Genomic DNA, 18,755 nt, shown 5'->3' with positions numbered 1-18,755 from the left:
TTGTTTTTGATGGAAGCTCTTTTCGCGAAGGAATAAAGTTGCGAACTTGGATGCGCAGAGCACGTTTTCAGTGCTGTTGTATCCACGAACATTGGAAAAGACGCCACGCTCTAATGTACTCTCTACAGATGAGAGTCGTTTCAGGCTTTCCTCCGATTTTAGATGATCTGGAGTCAAAGTGGTGCTGCTTACCATTGTACGAATGTTCTTGAAAGGGATAGACTCTACGGTGATGGGGAATGGTCATGATTGCTGAGGCATTATGCAAATGTATAACATATATTTTGTTGAATATGATTTATTAGTATTCGGGCAATAAATTTATGTCCACAATCGGCTGTAGTCAGGAAAAGGTTTTTTCATATTCATGTTAAAATGTGGTTCGTATTTAGCTTTTGGACACCAGTGTATAATCCAGATTTGCCTTCAAATGCTGATTTGTATTTGTAGTTTATGCATAAAATATTATTGTTTTATTAAAGAGAAATAAAATGGATCCCGTTGATAAAATGCGTATGAAGTCAATTCACGTTCAGCAGTCCGTCTGTTATTAGCGATACAGGAATAAAATAAGTTATCTTGATTTAAAATCGAATAATGTTTAAATACCGTTTTGAATTAAATGCCCACCTGCTTGGCTGGGTGGTTAACGTCCCACTCACCAACCAGAAGTACCGAATTCCGGTCTGGCAGTAGACTGGAAGTTTGTCCACAAAATGCCATTGTTTTAGTTTTATTTATGGAAATTTTTATTCCAAACTGTTCTCCTATAGCGTTTAAATATTATATGTTGCTCTTGTAAATTGTCTTCCTTATCCGATATTATTACCTGATCTAGCGTATTTATTTGTAATTCCGGGAAATTTCTATACCAGAATTGTTTAAGGAGTTCCAATTGATTAATATTTCATTAATGTAAATATTGAAAGTTGTTGGTGACAGAGGACATTCCTGTTCTGTTCCTTCTTTCACAGATTGTTTTTCAGACATTTTCATTTATTTTTATTTTCAATTCATTATCTTTGGATATATTCAGTATTGCATATATTAAAAAATTTGGAATATTTATTGTTTGTCATATATCAAACATTATGTATCTTATATGACATTATATACTATATAACATTTTTGCTTATATATAACAGTATATACGATAAAGCGAAATATTGCAAACTTGTGGTACAAAATTTTAGTTCGGGGGTGGGGAAGAGATAGCAATAATAATTTCGCTCGGGATTTAAAGATTTGAAACGCTTCCTATGATATTGATAATAAAGGAATTTTGCCTAGATCAAACTGAGATATTTTTAAAGCCACTTCAATGATCTTGTGGGATGTTCTCATCCCCCAACATCATTGAAGTTCTCACATCGGCCCTTCAGGATGTTCTCATCGGAACAAATCGGGATGTTCTCACATCAGCCGCAAAGTTTTTCTACAATCTAAAAACATTCGCGAACATCCATTTCCAATCTGGAATACGAACAAACGTCCACTTGTTTGGCGAGACCATATCCACCCTGCCAATCAGGCTGATATTTAGGATTACGTTTGCAATTTATGATTGAAATTATTGGCAAATTTAGGCAATTAATTTTGCCTAATTTCAATATCTAAAAAATAGACAATGAAAATTTCATACTTTTTCAAATAAATATTGCACGTAACATTGTGCCAAATACAATCATATTTTTAAATTGTTAACTAAAAATATAATTCAATAATATAATAATTTTAAATATAATAATTAAAAAGAACGCTGTGTTAATTTACTTTTTGAACTAACATTTCATTGTGACTAATAAATTACATCGACGCCTCCTAGACTTAACTTAAAAATCTAACATGTTAATTGAATTTTCGAAATTTCTATGTCAATATGACAAGACATGACATTATTATACAGAGAAAGTATTTGGCAAGAAAACGCTCATACTGTCTAAGCAATTTATGGAAAATAATCGTATCCTAAATACGTGCTTGAAGTTCATCGATAAAGATTGTACTCCATCTAACTTCTAATCTCTAATTTAATCTTATCAATATCTATAGAATTATATTGTATTATTAATTTTTTAAGAAATACAATAAGAAATGGATTAAATATTATTACTTGCAGGGAATATTTAACAAGATTCAAGTACACCTTTATAAATATTTCATTATTTAATTATATAAAACACTTTAATTGATAGTGGCAGATATTCATATCATAGCCCTGAATGAGATGAATCAATCGACCGTGAGATGCGGTGATTGATTCATTAATGCCCTTGGGGGTAACGGATGGCAACGCAAAGCTGTACCAATGAAGTTTAACTGAGGTTCGGCTGTTGCTGTTACCCACTTGGGCGATGAGTTTTTGAGTTCGCTCTCTTAAGGTTTTTGCCTTAAGGGAGCACTTTGAGTCTCCGGGGAAAGTGTTCTCCTGCACGGCCCGCTGAGGGGCTTTGTCGGTGAATTAAATTATTTTCCTCGGAATTTGAGCGGTTCTGCTCAGTGGTCGGGGAGCCCGTCACTGAGTGGAACCAACGCTGAGATTAGGACGGTCTTTCGCCCACTATGGAGTGGCCTAGAGATCGTCCGTATTTTTGAGATTTCACCTTTACTTACATAGTCGGTGATTGATTCATTCAATCCAATACCCTTGGAGGGTAATGGATGGCAATGCTGTAGCTAATGAAGTTTTAACTGAGGCTTGGCTAGTGCTGTTACCCTCCTGCCATGATCAGAGCTTTAATAGCTCAATAACACCTTATCCCTACACTGTCCTCTACAGATAACGGGGAATATGAAAAGCATTCTTGCTTCGTCCCTTTAAGCCAGTCCTTATAAGTCTCATTGAAGAAGAATCACGATGATTTTTCAATCAATGTGAACCAATGATTTAGGGAAGCTTGTGGCACTGAGCAGAATATGTGGATAAAATAAATAGTAAAAAATTAAATAAGTTTATGGCAAACCAATATTTATATTTGTGTTTCATTGTCTTAGAAGGCTTTTGATAGAATAGTTTTCAAAGTGCTACATTAAGAAATATATTACTTCTAATAGTTGAAATGATTAACGATATATTCAGTAAATTAAATAAGTTAATGAAATATCACAATTGAAATGCGTATAAATTCCTGTAACGAAACAGTTTAGACAAGGCGACTCTTTAATTCCACATTTAATTAACACTGTGGTTGATATGCGAAAAGGGTTTAAGTGAAACAAAAAGAAATTCAGATGAATTTTAACTTCGCTGAATATGCAAATATTACTCTGCTTGACGAAAATAAAAATTATCTCTAAACGTCGTTGCTTAAATTCCAATTGGCATGCAGTAGTTTTAATATCCTGTCTTGTCACGTGTGATCTTCATCAGATCTGTTTGACTATTCAGATCTCCACCTCAGATCCTTAATATGCAGCAGAAAGATGAAATGATGAGGGGGTAATCTCTTCCCCTCTAGCAAATGCTGTCCTATTTCTGTAGATGTGTGTGTGTGTGTGTGTGTTGACGGGCGCTTTGGTTGGAAAGACTCTTCTATAAAGAAAGGGACCTTTATGACCCGTTTTCGATCAAAGAGTGTGTTAGCCTGTTTCAGGTACAGGGGGGGAGTTTGCATCCTTAGAGGGAAGAAAAACCTGTATTTCTGGAACAAAATATTTCTCCACCTCCGTATGAGACCGGCTATGGCATGATTTGATTAAAAAAAAAACACGAGAATGGTTCCTCTTGTCATAGATGGAATTCGAACCAGGACCCAAACTCAGTTACAAATTCTGTATGGAATCCGAACAGAAAAGACAAAAGCAATGCTAACTACATAACAACCAATAGATGTAAATCGAAATTTGACAGAAATAAAGAAAAAACATCTAGTACACTCTGAAATAACAGATGAATGAGTACTGATGAAAGGTGGGAATGCCTAACTTGATCAGTACAGAAAAAAAAAAAAACAGCATAAATAAATAATTAGCATATTTATTGATATCGACACGCGAATATTTACAAATCTTTATTTTGTTATCGGTCATTACACCTTATTTTACATATATTTAACTTTACGTATATAAATAAATTTAAATTTATTGTTTTCAGGTTTACAGAAAACGTAGTGCTACCTCACGAAAATATTTTTGTTAGCATTCAATTGACCATTGACATTTATGTCTTTAAGGGTGAAGCAAAATGCTTTTCATATTCCCCGCTATCTGTTGTGGTTACAGTGAGGATAAAATTTACGAGCAGTTTACTAACGCCACTGTTTAGAATAGGTTTATTTTAGTTGTTGGTGTTTCAATCCGGTATCGTTTATTGATATAAATTTGAGCCAATCAAATTTGCCTAAGTAGCCAGTCACTGTAGAATTTTCATTTTTATTTTTAAATTTAGCTCTGACCTTTTCTTCCGTAGCTGAAATATTTAAAAATATTCAGTTGGTGGAGAAATAATTCGTAAAATATTATGAAAATATTAAAGCAACTTTAAGTATTAATCTTTGTGGAATTTGGTATTCCATTTACATATATAAAGATCGTCATGATTTTTTTTTTTTTTTTTTTTTTTTTTTTTTTGAGGAATGGTGCATTAATGTTTTGAAAGTGAGTTTTTCCTGCATATATTTTCTCTCCATGGCAACAGTCTGGCTATTCATATTAATATGGCTATTTTATAAAATATTTGGCAACCGGGCAAAAAACACAAATACGAAACACAGGGTTTAGAAAATATTTAACAAGGGATAAAAAAACGAAAAGAATATCGATGACAGTTTTAACTTAACGTTAAAATACAAACATTGTGATAATATTGCATTCTTTCTGTTACCTATATCCTGCTATTTCTCTTAATTTATGTGTTCGCCTTCCGTTTCTTTTTTTAAGATGAGAAAGAGTAGTTTTCGGGGGAAAATTCTTCCTTCCTACATAAGAAATCCAACAACTTGTCTTCAAATTTGTAACGAAATTGGTTTCATAGGAGGAATCGAGCGGAATACGTGGGCTGTTCAATAAGTAATAAGACTAATTTTACTGTGGCGAAACCACTTCTCACAATATTAATTTCTGTGGAATAAAGAAATATTGCTGTCTGTATTAACAAAAGAGGTTGGTAGATGGCGTATACGGGCTGATGTGCCAGCGTGTCACGTGACTAAACGCAAGCTTGTTTCGGAGCGCCTACGAGGCGCGACCAGTCTTCGAAATGGAAGCGTCCGTGGAACAGCGTTATGCGATTAAATTTTGTGTGCGTTTGCAAAAATCGGCATCGGACACTTTTAAAATGATACGCGAAGCTTTCTACGATGAAGCAAAGAGGAGGGCAAGTGTTTTTCTTTGGCATAAAACCTTTAAGGAAGGAAGGCAAAATGTGGAAGATCTTGAACGTGAGGGAAGACCTTCAACGTCCATCACAGAGACAATGATCAACACAGCAGCGATTATCATCAAGCACGTCAAAAGAAAGCGTCCATTGCTGAAGAATGGCTTCTTATTGCACCACGATAATGCAAGGCCACATATTGCTGGTTGTGTAGTGGACGTTTTGCAGAAGAATAACACAGATATCCTACTGCAACCTCCATACAGTCCTGATCTCGCACCGTGCAATTTCTGACTGTTTCCTCATCTCAAGAAACCATTAAGAGGCCGCCATTTCGAAAGCAGCAAAGCATGTGTAAAAGTTGCGGAGGTGGTTTAGAGAGAACTCTCAAAAAAAGGACTTTCACATGTGTTTAAGAAGTGGACGCAACGTTGGGACAAATGCATCGCGTCTCACGGTAGTTACTTAGAAAAAGATCATGTAAATGATGACGCTTAAAGGTAATCTGTTTGCTGTATAAATATAGTCTTATTATTTATTGAACAGCCTACGTATATAGTTTGAAAACTTGAATCTACGACTTTAGAGAGAGCATTTGAAGGGTCGTTGATCTGTGTAGAATACGTCTTGTGAAATGGGATACAATGCATTTGATGTTTTCAAATAAACAAATCTGTTCATTGGCTGCAAGAATCAAAAATACTTCATGAACGGGAGAATCGAAGACTGTCGAATTTTAATAGTTTTATCCATTACTTTAAAAGAACCGGAATCAGTGAAAATGATTAGTAATTAGATGAGACAGAACTGTCATTCACTCTTCTTAGGGTGAATATATCCTAATTTCAAGCCTTCTTGATAGATTTCAGTTGGGAAACAGAGAATCAAATGGCACCATGAAAACATCATTCTTTTCAGGCGTTGAATTAAAAAAAAAAAAAACTTGAAGAAACGGTTTCATGACCAAGACAGCATTTTTCACCCACTTTTAATGGCATTCATTGGATGAAAAACGGACAATACATGTCCATTATATGTAGAAACGTAAGTAAATTCGAAATGAGGAGAATAGCTTTTTCTATATCTAACGATGCGGTAGGCCTAATCAAATATTATAACATTAGAAACAGATGGACGAAAGTCCTGGTTTGAATTCTGGCTGTCGTTTTGACATGATGATGTAATTATCGTAAGAATAGACCTATCAACATCAGATTCGAAGTGTTAATAATTTGCTGATAGCTACTTCAAGCTTTTAAATAAAGAAAAATTGCAACTAAAGATTTCGGTGAAAGCTTCTTCAGAAACGCGATTGTTACTCTTCAACACTGAGTTCAGTACGAAATTTGAAGCAGAAAAAAAATCTGTCCGTAATGATAACAATTTGTTTGTGTGACATTCAGTAAATATGTTTTGAACAGTCAACTGAAAAGATTTATTACCCCAATAAAATCACACATGAAGTGTACAAAGATTATCCCAATTGGCATTCCTGTAATGCCGGAAGCATATGGAAGAAAAAGGGGGGACTGAATTTCGCTCTAAGAGGAATGGAGTCTACTCTTGTCTCGACACTGTAGAGGAGAAACAAAATAACCCTGAAATGCCTTCCAGTATTGATCTGCCGAGTTTGAAGAGTTGGTATGATCATCCGTTATTCTCCGAGTGGTGAGAGAAATTTGTATGAACTAACTGAGGATAGAAAATGTCTCTATCCTTTCTCCATGCTCAATCTAAATAACTAAAGAACGAAGATCGACTGTTGGCTTTTGTGATATTGACGCAGAGAGTTACGAATTGTAATCGTAAATCTCCCTTCTTAAGAATACACAGAAAAAGTTTAGAAAAGCATTTAGAGGTCTGAATCAGTCTCCAACACTGATTACGTTACTATTCAAAAATTTAAACCAGAGAAAATTAGCAATAAAAAAAGAAATTTAAAAAAATTAGAATGGATGGTTTTAATAGGAGAGCAGCGGAGAGAGCTGATCTGGTAGTTGACAATGAAATTGCTGTTATTCAATTAATGCAGAACAAGTACCAATTATTTGTTTGATTTAATCCTTTATGCAAGTGTAAGCAAACCAAATTTGCGCCTGGTGTATTATCATGGGAGATACTAAAGCAAGTGATCAGAAATTACTCCACCTTTACCACAAATTTCCCCAGTCCTGAAAATACTTCAGCGCAAACTTTGTTTGCTTACACTTGGATAAAGGATTAAACCAAGTATATAATTGGTAACATAGCCAAGTGAAAAACTTCCGAGGACAACAAGTAGTCAAATTATTCTTTCTCGCAGTAACGGCCCACAATAAAACGCAAGTTGCTAAGTACTGGTATATATTAAATAAAATTAGGAGTAAAAGAAGGTGTGATTAAATTAACACACTCAGGGGTAATTCCAAGTGGATCATCAGGGATGAAAGCAGCATAATTATCGAATTTGATGAGAGAGACTCATTTCAGAATCTGTCCTTTAGATGGAAGCAAAATTATTTTTTTGTTTTTTCCTGTTACCAATTTTCTTAAAATTATTTATAATTACGCACAAATGACGCCATTTGTTAATTTTAATTGAGATGAAAATTAACTACCGTATAAGTTCATGATATGAATTGTACCCTGTACTTTCTTTACAGTGAAAGTATTCTCGAATCAGGACTATCCTAGCCATATTTAATGTACTCTCACAATCATATTACTGACTAATGTTTGCGCATTTCTTTTAAGTTATTTTGTTAACAAGCTCGTCAGCTGTGCAGGTCAACAGATTGTCTCTCATCTGAAGCTCCTACAAAACAAGGAGATTATTTTTCTTATTTATCCTCATTGGAGGGTTTCGTAAATGCTTTTATGTGTAATATTGAAAGGTTTTGTTTTTATCCGTCCATCTTGTGGACAAGATCAAACGTCATGATTCCATCGGTATCCTCTTACATTTATGTCCTCTTCTGAGATTCAATGGAAGCACTAGCCACAATTGCAGTCAGGTTCATAAGATAAGTACTCTCTCACCCAGTATATTATTTGCTTTCTGTTCTTACACATTGGAAATAATGGCTGAAACGTAATGTGTATTCTTACGTTATTTAAGTATCTCATTTGTGTGCGATTCGTTTAACGATGGCGTGATCTGCCAGAGGAAGCAATTTTTGTGCCACTTTGGATATTTAAAATGCGTTTTATTATATATTTTAATTAAATAGGAATTCAATTCGATAAATGTTTAAATTATGTATTTAACAGTATTTCCACCTTCAAAAATCCAAGATGACGTGTGAAAAATTTTGTTTTATTCCTTTAACTAAATAATACATACTAGAAACGCCTCCGTCAATTTATTCACAAAATCCTGCTTTCCTTCATGCAGAAGGACATCTTCCGAAATCTAAGTGATTTAAAAATTTTTAATCAATTAGATTTCGAATTAGAATTAGAAATCACTCCATTCTATTTTTAATACATTTTTAAAAAAGAATGGCGACTACTGAATAATCATAACAAAAATAATTATATTTCTTCTATAATGTAATAAATCTACATTATTAAATTGAAGATTATTGATAATCCCACTCACAAAAATGCCTGTTACCCATTTGTATACATTAAAATGATATAATATGTATACAAGTTTACATTTTTGAAATCTAAAACTATTCAAACATAAAATAATTTGAGAAACCAATTAATCTTTCTAGCATCGTGCTCTGAAATATTTTAATATGCGACCAGAATGAATATATCTATACGTGGGTGGGCTATAAGGTTCTTATCCTAACAATAAGAAAAGGAATTTAAAATTTCAAAATTATTTTTATTTTTCAACATAATCTCCCTTAAAACTGATACATTTATTCCAGCGCCATTGTCCTAACTTTGTAGTGGTTCTCAATGAGATCTGCAAATTTCCACTATACAGCTGCACTCCCCTCTCTATTCGAAGTAAAACGCTGACAGGGAGGAAGATTATTAGTTTTTTAGAAGGCATAAAAGTCAGAGGGAGCCAAATTTGAGGAAGATGGTGGATGTTCCTACAATTGTTAATGCAAACCCCTTAATTTTCCCATTGCCAAAACATCTTTGTGGTGGGATGCAGTCCAGAAGAAACATAATTTTTTCTTCTGCAAACCGAGTCTTTTCTTACGAAATGTTTCGTCTAGTCTGGTTAGAAGATCGGAATAATATTCTCAGGTTATGGTTTTACCCTTTTCAAGATAAATAATAAACAAAATGCCTTTAGCATCCCAAAACACCAATGCCATGACTTTGTCTTTTTTTGTTTTAGTCTTCCTCATATTGAATGACTGGCCAAGGGCCAATTTCGTGATGCTGGACTCCAAGACATCCACTAGGTGACAGATGAATCCCTGGATTAGCGTTCTCTACTGGGCATTAAAAAGTAGCTGCTTTTTTTCCTTTTGCATAACATAAAAAAATGAAAATAAATTCAGTATCTAGTATAGAGTTAGAACAATGGGGAAAGAAATTTATCTTAGAAGTAAAAGTATGCTTGAAGATCCGATATCATCCATATTATTTGAATTGGGTAATATCGGATACATAAATAAATCCAAACCAATCTTTGCAGAAAGTCGATTTTCCTTTACCTTGCCAATAACCTGATTGTTAATGAGGATGTAATTTCTAGTAGGGACATTTTTTCTGCATCGTGTTTGTTCACATGGTTGCACTTTATCCATGATCCATGTATCCGATTACATTGATATTCTTTTCTGAAGCTCAATGTACACGCAAACGTCTTAGCCACATTTACAGTTCAGTTTATAAGATGAGCCGTCAACTTGAACGTGCAGTTTCATATATAAATAGTTCTTTGAAGATAAACTGAAATATTTTCTTCCTCGATCTGTGCCTCTCTAGTACCGAGATGACACAGGAATTCTTACCTTCGTACTATAGTGAGGGATGAAAAATAAAATAATGCAAGCTATATTAAAAATTAAGAATAACTGACTAAGCTAAGGATGTAGTTTTTGGGCAAAAAGGGAGAGGATTATAAATAATTTGAAATGCCGTATTTTAATAAAAACGCTCACCCTACCCGGCCAATATAAATATATCAAATTGTACTTCCTTGTTCATATGAGCCATTCATTATCTATGACGCAATTCAGTAATTACGCAAGTACTGAAAGTTACCGAATAGTACGAAAGGATAACCTGACCGATAATCTCGAAAAAGAGATAATAATCCCCTCTTTCCTTGTGTGATCAGCAATCTCTCTCTCTCTCTCTCCTTACATTTGTGTGATTTGTTTTGCAATTGTGTTCTCTGCAAGTGAAAAGTCATTTTGTGCCATTTCGAATTTCTTAAAATGCGTTTTTATTACTAATTTTAAATATTTATTTCTAATAATTTAATTCAATAAATGTTTAAATTATATATTTAAAACAATTCACGCCAGTTCAATCAAAAATGACTTGATAATAATTTAGTTTTTCTCATTTAATTAACTTACAGATATTAGAAAAATGCTTTACTCAATTTGTTCAAAAAAAATCATATTTTTCTTTATGATACGAAGACATAATCTGAAATCTATGTAATTTAAGAATTTTTACATTATTTATGGTACATTCTACTTTTAATATATTTTTAAAAAGAATGAAGTTTACTGAATAACATAAAAATGATCAGTACTGTCGACAAGGTGTAGCATAGAGGCAGTCTGCCTCATTGGGACGCTTAATAAGGGCGTTCGTTCAGCCATATTGCGGTAGGTGCCGTCACTACGCTCACAGGAATTGTTAGCATAGCAAGTGCTTGAAGAAGTGTTTCCAAGCTTAAGCTGATTAAAAATTACTTGCGAACAGCAATGACCCAAGAAAGATTGGCGGGTGTAGCAACTATATCGATAGAAGCGAACATTGTTTATAATTTAAATTTAGAAGAGTTTTTATAAACAGTTTTATTGTGCGATATCCCTAGAGCAAACATTTAATTAATGTTATTATGTAAATTTTTTGCATTAATGTTTCTCTTGTAATAAAAACAAAACAGCAATTGGAGATTTTCTTGTATTTTTGTCTTATAATCCATTAGGAGCGATATTTAACTGTTTGCCTCAGGGCACGATCTAATCTGGCGATGGCCTTGAGTATTATTAACTAGAAAATTTCACCCTTTTCCTTACTATCGTAGCTATCTCTGAGCAAGCCTGAAGAAACAATTATTATTATTATTAATTTGAAATCTCTTTACAATGAAAGAGTAAACATCTTTCCACCTCAGCTGATTCATGTTGTTTCACTGCGCTGCTTCGCGTGCACATACGGGAATATAAACATTTCAGTTATCTACCAGCAAGGTACATTTATAATAAATACAATTTAGTCACTCTTTGAAATATTTATATACTTTGAAAATGTAAAGTTTCAGTGATTTTTTTAATTGATATAAATATTTGTCAAATTTTCAAACTTTTGCAAAGTTATGAAATAAATGTTTAGAAACTATTCACATTTTATCTACTTTTACATCGATAATTTCTATATTTCTCAGCACATATACAAATGATTGTAACATACGTGAACGACTTCAAAAGAAACAATGCACTTTCTTACCAATCTGCGAATCCTAATCGTATGCCATCTTCAGTAGTGTGAGGTCTGGGTATGTGGACAAGCCCAGGTGATCAAATTTAAAAGTGAAAGAAAGAAAGAATGGAATCGCTTTCTAATTTTCAATTCTAGTAAAGTTTCTTTGGGAATATTTCATGCTTGAGCTATTTGCGCGCGCGAATCGTAAATTTGAATTTGTACCCGCTTTCCAGAGCCTTCCTAGTTCAGCCAGTCCTTCCTAGACGAAGCCCTTTGGTCGGAAAGACCTGGGTTCGATACCCGTGTATGATGTGTGGAATCTCATCTGGTCTCTTTAGAAGAAAGGTGACTTTGCCGGTCTCTTACGTAGGTAATGCGTTTTTGTTTTTTCACCCCGAATTCGGGCTTTTTTCTCCCTCAGAATAGAGAAACCAGCCCCACGAACACCCATCAACAGACATAAGACCATCCTGGAATAAGGATTAACGAACTTATTCCTTAGGATTTCGGTTTCGAACTCCGTACACGGTGTAATGTGGGTTTACGTGTGAGCGTAAATCATATACCCGCTTCCTACTCGAAATCTTTACTCATACAAATTGCCAGAAGCAAATTCGTCTGAGTTTGCGCTTGTAATCTTCAGAAATAGAGTTCGTCATTAGATTTTGGACAGCAGGGTGCTTTAAGATAAAATACGAAAGAAAGTTTACAAATAACTTGCTCTACAGCGATGAAATGAAAAAGAAAATAACGAATTTAAAAGTGTCTGTTATTTATTTAGTAATCGCTTCTTGTTTACTAAACGACAAAATCATTTTAAACATTTTAGCGAATTGGTAATCGCTTAAATCAAACGCACAGATATGCCACAAGCACACAACCATCACGTCTATTGTGACGTAAGCACCAGATTACATTTCGTTTTTTGAAAATTCTCTCTATTTTTGATACTGAAAGGGACGGAAAGAAGGAATCTGTGGACTCTAAGGGAGGGCAATGTTTAGTTTGCCCTTAAGCTGCTCCGCTAAAGTTCTGCAGGATCTCTGAGGCTAAATTTCGAGTTTTCATTAACTCGACCAGACTGTTGTAGAACTCCATTGGCTCCTCTTCATTTAAACCTCGAAGACGCTTTAACTGCTCTGGAGTGAGCGCATTCATGTTCGGAGGTCTCCTATTCGAGACTTATGACCTCAGGACCTATCTTTCAGTGAGCATGAGCAGAGGGTTCCCTAGTTGTTCTCTTAGTGTTCGAAGTTTCTCTTGGGTCTCGGGTTTTCCAGTAAGAGTATTTATTATTGCATCTCCTGCTGTTAAGCAAGTCGGTGTAGATTTCGTCATCTGATTCGTATGTGAAACGATTTTGACTTTTTGCATCTGTTCTCTCTCTTTGGATTACCTGGACGTTTTGGAGTCGCATTAGTGGTGTCCATGTCTGTGTCTTGTTGGGTTTCCCTACAGTGTTAGCTTGTCTGTCCTCTGGGTTACTTGGCCATTTTGATGTGACGTTTTTAGTTTCCATTTTTTTCCTCTTCCGTGTCTTGTTTCATTTTTTTCTATTCTTTTGTCCCTGATATTCCCTGCCGTCTCTAAGATGGCAGTTTGTTTTCCATTATTGGATTTCCGTTTTGACTTGCCGGTGGAGGCGGCATGGGTGTCTTTTCCTGTTGCGTCAACAGTGGCCTTCAGGGTTGGAAAATTTTCACGTTCTGTACCATTTGCCTTTTCTACGGGCGTCATTGCACCTCCCATCCTTTCTGCATGGGTTCTCGATGGGCAGATGTGAACTTTGTGAACCTTGGACCAATATTTTAAGCATGATGATTGGCATTTTTCAAGTGCATGACGTAAGGGAATTTTTGCATTTAATTTTAGGGCATTCTTCCCCTAGATATTCAAAGGAGCCTCATCTGAAACATTGCCTCTTTACGCAAGGGTAATTTACCATTACCCTGGCAGATCCTATAATGACGAAGATTGAAAATTCTATCTTTATCTCCATCGTTATTATGACCTCACCGGACATCCAATCTGGGTCCGTGGCTACGTTAATATCTCGGACTACTCCCCATTTTAAGAATACTGACTTGATGATATCGTTCCCTTCCTGCCCCATAAGGGGTAAAGCCAAATATCTTCTCTGCGCCTACAGCGTCGAACAAAGCTTTCGCTAAGGTCCACTTCGGGAGCTAGCGTCTGCTTCAATGCCGAGAGACCGGACGCGTCGTAAAACAGGGATCGTGATCGGTAAAGGGGGGGTCCTACATTATCCCTTCCACTCCCAGGTGTTTTCCTCCAGTCCGGGGTTTAAAATATCTGTGACTGATTAGTTCAATATCTTGAGCCCCGATAGGACTCGTATTCGATTTAAAATATCTGTAGTTGATTAGTTCAATATCTTGATCTTGAGCACCGATGGGGCCCGTATTGAATATTCCATATTATTAACTAAAAGAACAGATACTACACTTACATCTTAGCCAAAAAACTTCGCGGAATTGAAATGAAAAATCATTCTAACACTTCGTTCAAAACTTATAGTCCTTATAAGGACTGGCTTAAAGGGGCGAAGCAATATTGCTTTTCTTATTCCCCGTTGTCTATAGAGGACAGTGTAAGGAGAAGGTGTTATTGAGCTATATAATAAAGCTTTGATCATGGCAAGAGGGTAACAGCAATAGCCGAGCCTCAGTTAGAACTTCAATGGCTCAGCATTGTCATCCATTACCCTCCAAGGTTACCAATTTTAGTCGCCTCGTACGACATGCATTAGCTACATTGGTGCTATTCTTATCCCGGCAACCACACGGGGATCGAAACTTATCCTTATAAGGACTGGCTTAAAGGGGCGAAGCAAGAATGCTTTTCATCTTCCCCGTTATCTGTAGAGGACAGTGTAGGGATAAGGTGTTATTGAGCTATTAAATTAAAGCTCTGATCATGGCAGGAGGGTAACAGCAATAGCCGAGCCTCAGTTAGAACTTCATTAGCTACAGCATTGCCATCCATTACCCTCCAAGGATATTGGATTGAATGAATCAATCACCGTAATGTGTAAGTAAAGGTGATATCTCAAAAATATCGGACGATCTCTAGGCCACTCATTCGTGGGCGAAAGACCGTCCAAATCTCAGCGTTGGTTCCACTCAGTGAAACTCGAGTACCGAGCAGAACCGCTCACATTCCGAGGAAAATAATTTAATTCACCGGCAAGTACCCCTCAGCGGGCCGTGCGGGAGAACACTTTCCCCGGAGACTCAAAGTGCTCCCTTAGGGCAAAACCTAAGAGAGCGAACTCATTAACCCAGGATAACAGCAACAGCCGAACCTCAGTTAAACTTCATTGGTTCAGCATTGCCATCCGTTACCCTACATATATATATGGGCATCTCATATTGGATTGAATGAATCAATCACCGTAATGTGTAAGTAAAGGTGATATCTCAAAAATATCGGACGATCTCTAGGCCACTCATTCGTGGGCGAAAGACCGTCCAAATCTCAGCGTTGGTTCCACTCAGTGAAACTCGAGTACCGAGCAGAACCGCTCACATTCCGAGGAAAATAATTTAATTCACCGGCAAGTACCCCTCAGCGGGCCGTGCGGGAGAACACTTTCCCCGGAGACTCAAAGTGCTCCCTTAGGGCAAAACCTAAGAGAGCGAACTCATTAACCCAGGATAACAGCAACAGCCGAACCTCAGTTAAACTTCATTGGTTCAGCATTGCCATCCGTTACCCTATATATATATATGGGCATCTCATATAAAATCAATCTACCGCATCTCACGGTCGATTGTTCCACCCTTCGGGATCGAAACTGTTAGTAAAGTTATTATATATATATAAATGATGAAATATTTAAAAGGGTGTACTTGGATATTATTATATATTTCATGATAGTTATAAAATTTAAACCCTATCTTATTAAATTTTTAAATAAATTAAAAACACAATATTATTCGATAGACTTTATTAAAATTACAAGGATTACAAACTCGAAAATTAGAAACTGCAAGGTTGATGGAGTACTTTATTAATGAACTTTAACTACGTACTTTGGCTATGAACATTTTCCTTTAACCGCTTAGACAGGTTGTGTCTTTCTTGCCACATACTTATAACAACATGTTTAACCCTTTGAAGCCATTAAATAATTTATTACTTGTTGGCTTGCTCTATGTGCTAATTGATCACTCGCAGTAGTTCGTGCGGACATGCGTTCCTTCGTCTCTTCATTCGCATCATAAATGCGATTATTGTTTTTCCGGAGAGGTCATTCGAAATGCACAGAGGCGGCAAAGCATTTGGATTCTAGGTTTGAAAAAGAAAATTATTCCTACATCGAAATGTTGACGGAAGGAGAGATAAGGAAGTTTATAATTGGTTTTATTATTATGATGATGATTATTATTATTGTATATTTTTATTTATAACGAATGATCGCTGTTTGCTTTATCAATTAACAGGGACACCTTTTCGATTTCTTCCAGATAAAAATGATTGCGAAATCGGAAATGAATCTTCTGCTAAGAGACCACTTTACTAATGAAATGAAACCAGTTTTTATTTTGAAATAAATGCCTGAGTAGAGAGTCGTTTTCGCGTGTTGCTTGCAAGTGTGTGAAAAATTAATCAGAAAAAAAAAATCAGGCTAGCCTTTTTATTCCCGTATACGGCGCGTAGGCGAGGCCATTTAGCCCTATCTAACTTTTGAAGACTAAGTGGGCAGTTCAATCTCCACTGGTACCGAATCCGAGATAGCTGGCACAAGGCTATCACTAATTAAGCGGTACACAGTGAAGAGAGACGGCTCAACATGAGCCGCCATCTCGTGGTCCCTAACACAATATATTTTGATGTCTGAAATAATGTGGGTTCTACGGTCGATTTTCTTGAGTCTATGGTGGGAAAAACCCGCTTGCCCGTGCCAGAGATCTACTAACTCGGGAACCGGTCGAAAAAAGGATTAGAAAAATTTCCTCTAGTCACCGACTAGAATCGAAACCAAATCTTCCATCGTGCGGTTAAGCGCTGTGGTGTGCAAAGGCCACATCCACTGAGATATAAATTAATGTTAAAATTAAAATAAAAATAAAAAAAATCATAAAAAGAACAAATGAAAATACAAACTAAAATAATTTCCGAATGGAATTAGCGGCGTACACAGCAGTGATAAGGCAGAGAAGAGATTCTACTAAAATTTAGTTTGGTTAGATTCGAAGTTGATTAAACCTGGACACTCATCTCTATGTAATTCATCTAAATATTCACTTGCTACTTCTAACCTCCCTTTGTGGAACGTTAAGCTACAAAGTTGGCCTTTAATTCAAAGAATTATTTAAACATTAATCGGTTCGAAATCAAGATTACTTATTTTATTTCAGTGTCGCTAATAATCGAGGGAATATTTAACTAGAAGTGACTTCAAACTTCATTTTTCCAGTGGGATCCATTTTATTTCTCTTAAATAAAGCAATGATATTTTATGCATAAACTAAAAATCTGCGTTGGAAGGCATATGTGGATTATACACTGGTGTCCAAAAGCTAAAGACGAGCTATATTTTTATATGTATATGAAAACAATCTTTCAACTACAGCCAAATGTGGACATAAATGGATTGCCAGCATACCTAATAAATTATGTTACACAAAAAATATAGCACAAAAAAAAAGATATATATAAGGAAGACTCATAGAAACATTACACACTAACAACAACAGAGCTAACAAAAAAAAAAAAAATAAAAAATACAGTTAAGTTTAAATTGGAGTCCGCGCTCGCTTCAGTTCCAGCTGGATTTATACGCGTGCGTGTGATCTCGCGAGAACGCCAGCACTGAACAGAAGGGCTATGTGAATCTGGCAAATTGGAGCTAAGGATGTTATTCACGTGGGTAGAATCGAGGGTGATTTCTTTTGACTCCAGGATACGTCTTTCAAGTTCATTGTAGCATTTATGAATATTAGGAGTTTGATTCCAGTCTATTTGGTGTTGGCGGCCTTCATCAGAGTTTACAGAGAACAAGACGTGGCTGGCGAGGGCACTGTTCTCGGATTCTATTATAAGAGATGTCTCTTTTGTGCTCTTCAACACGGAGGAAAATTGATTTTTCAGTTTGTCCGTAGTACGGTTTATACCACAACTACAAATAATTCTGTACACTCCTGGGAAACGAAGATGGGTGTGTCTTTCTTTTGGCTGATTAAGGATAGATCGGAGTTTAGGAAGAGTAGAAAAGCACGTTTTGATGTCGAACGTTTTTAAAATTCTAGCCAGTTTGGGGGAGAGGGAATTAACGTAGGGCAAGGAGATGTGAGCTCTGGGGGTAGTAGAATCTTCATCAGTTTGCATACGACAGTGAAAAAGAAGTTTCTCAATACTTTTTTGGCGCGAAACAATCATTGATAAATATTCACAAATGGTACGATGAATTCGAAAGACGTATCCTGGAGTCGAAAGAAATCACCGTTGATTCTACTCACATGAATAGCTACTCACCTTAGCTACAATCTGCTAGATTCACATAGCTCTGCAGTTGAGTGCTGGCGTTCCCGCGAGATCACATGCACGCGTATAAAGTTGGCTACAAAGTTGGCCTTTAATTCAAAGAATTATTTAAACATTAATCGGTTCGAAATCAAGATTACTTATTTTATTTCAGTGTCGCTAATAATTGAGGGAATATTTAACTAGAAGTGACTTCAAACTTCATTTTTCCAGTGGGATCCATTTTATTTCTCTTAAATAAAGCAATGATATTTTATGCATAAACTAAAAATCTGCGTTGGAAGGCAAATGTAGCTAAAACTGAAGTTCGGACTCCAATTATATATATATATATTATTTTTTCTCTCTCTCTGACTTTTTTTCACTC

Source organism: Typopeltis vanoorti, chromosome 14 (genome assembly GCF_054136105.1).
Source record: "Typopeltis vanoorti isolate ZY-2024b chromosome 14, IOZ_Tvanoo_1.0, whole genome shotgun sequence".
NCBI lineage: Eukaryota > Metazoa > Arthropoda > Arachnida > Uropygi > Thelyphonidae > Typopeltis > Typopeltis vanoorti.
Note: the sequence above shows the minus strand (reverse complement) of the source record.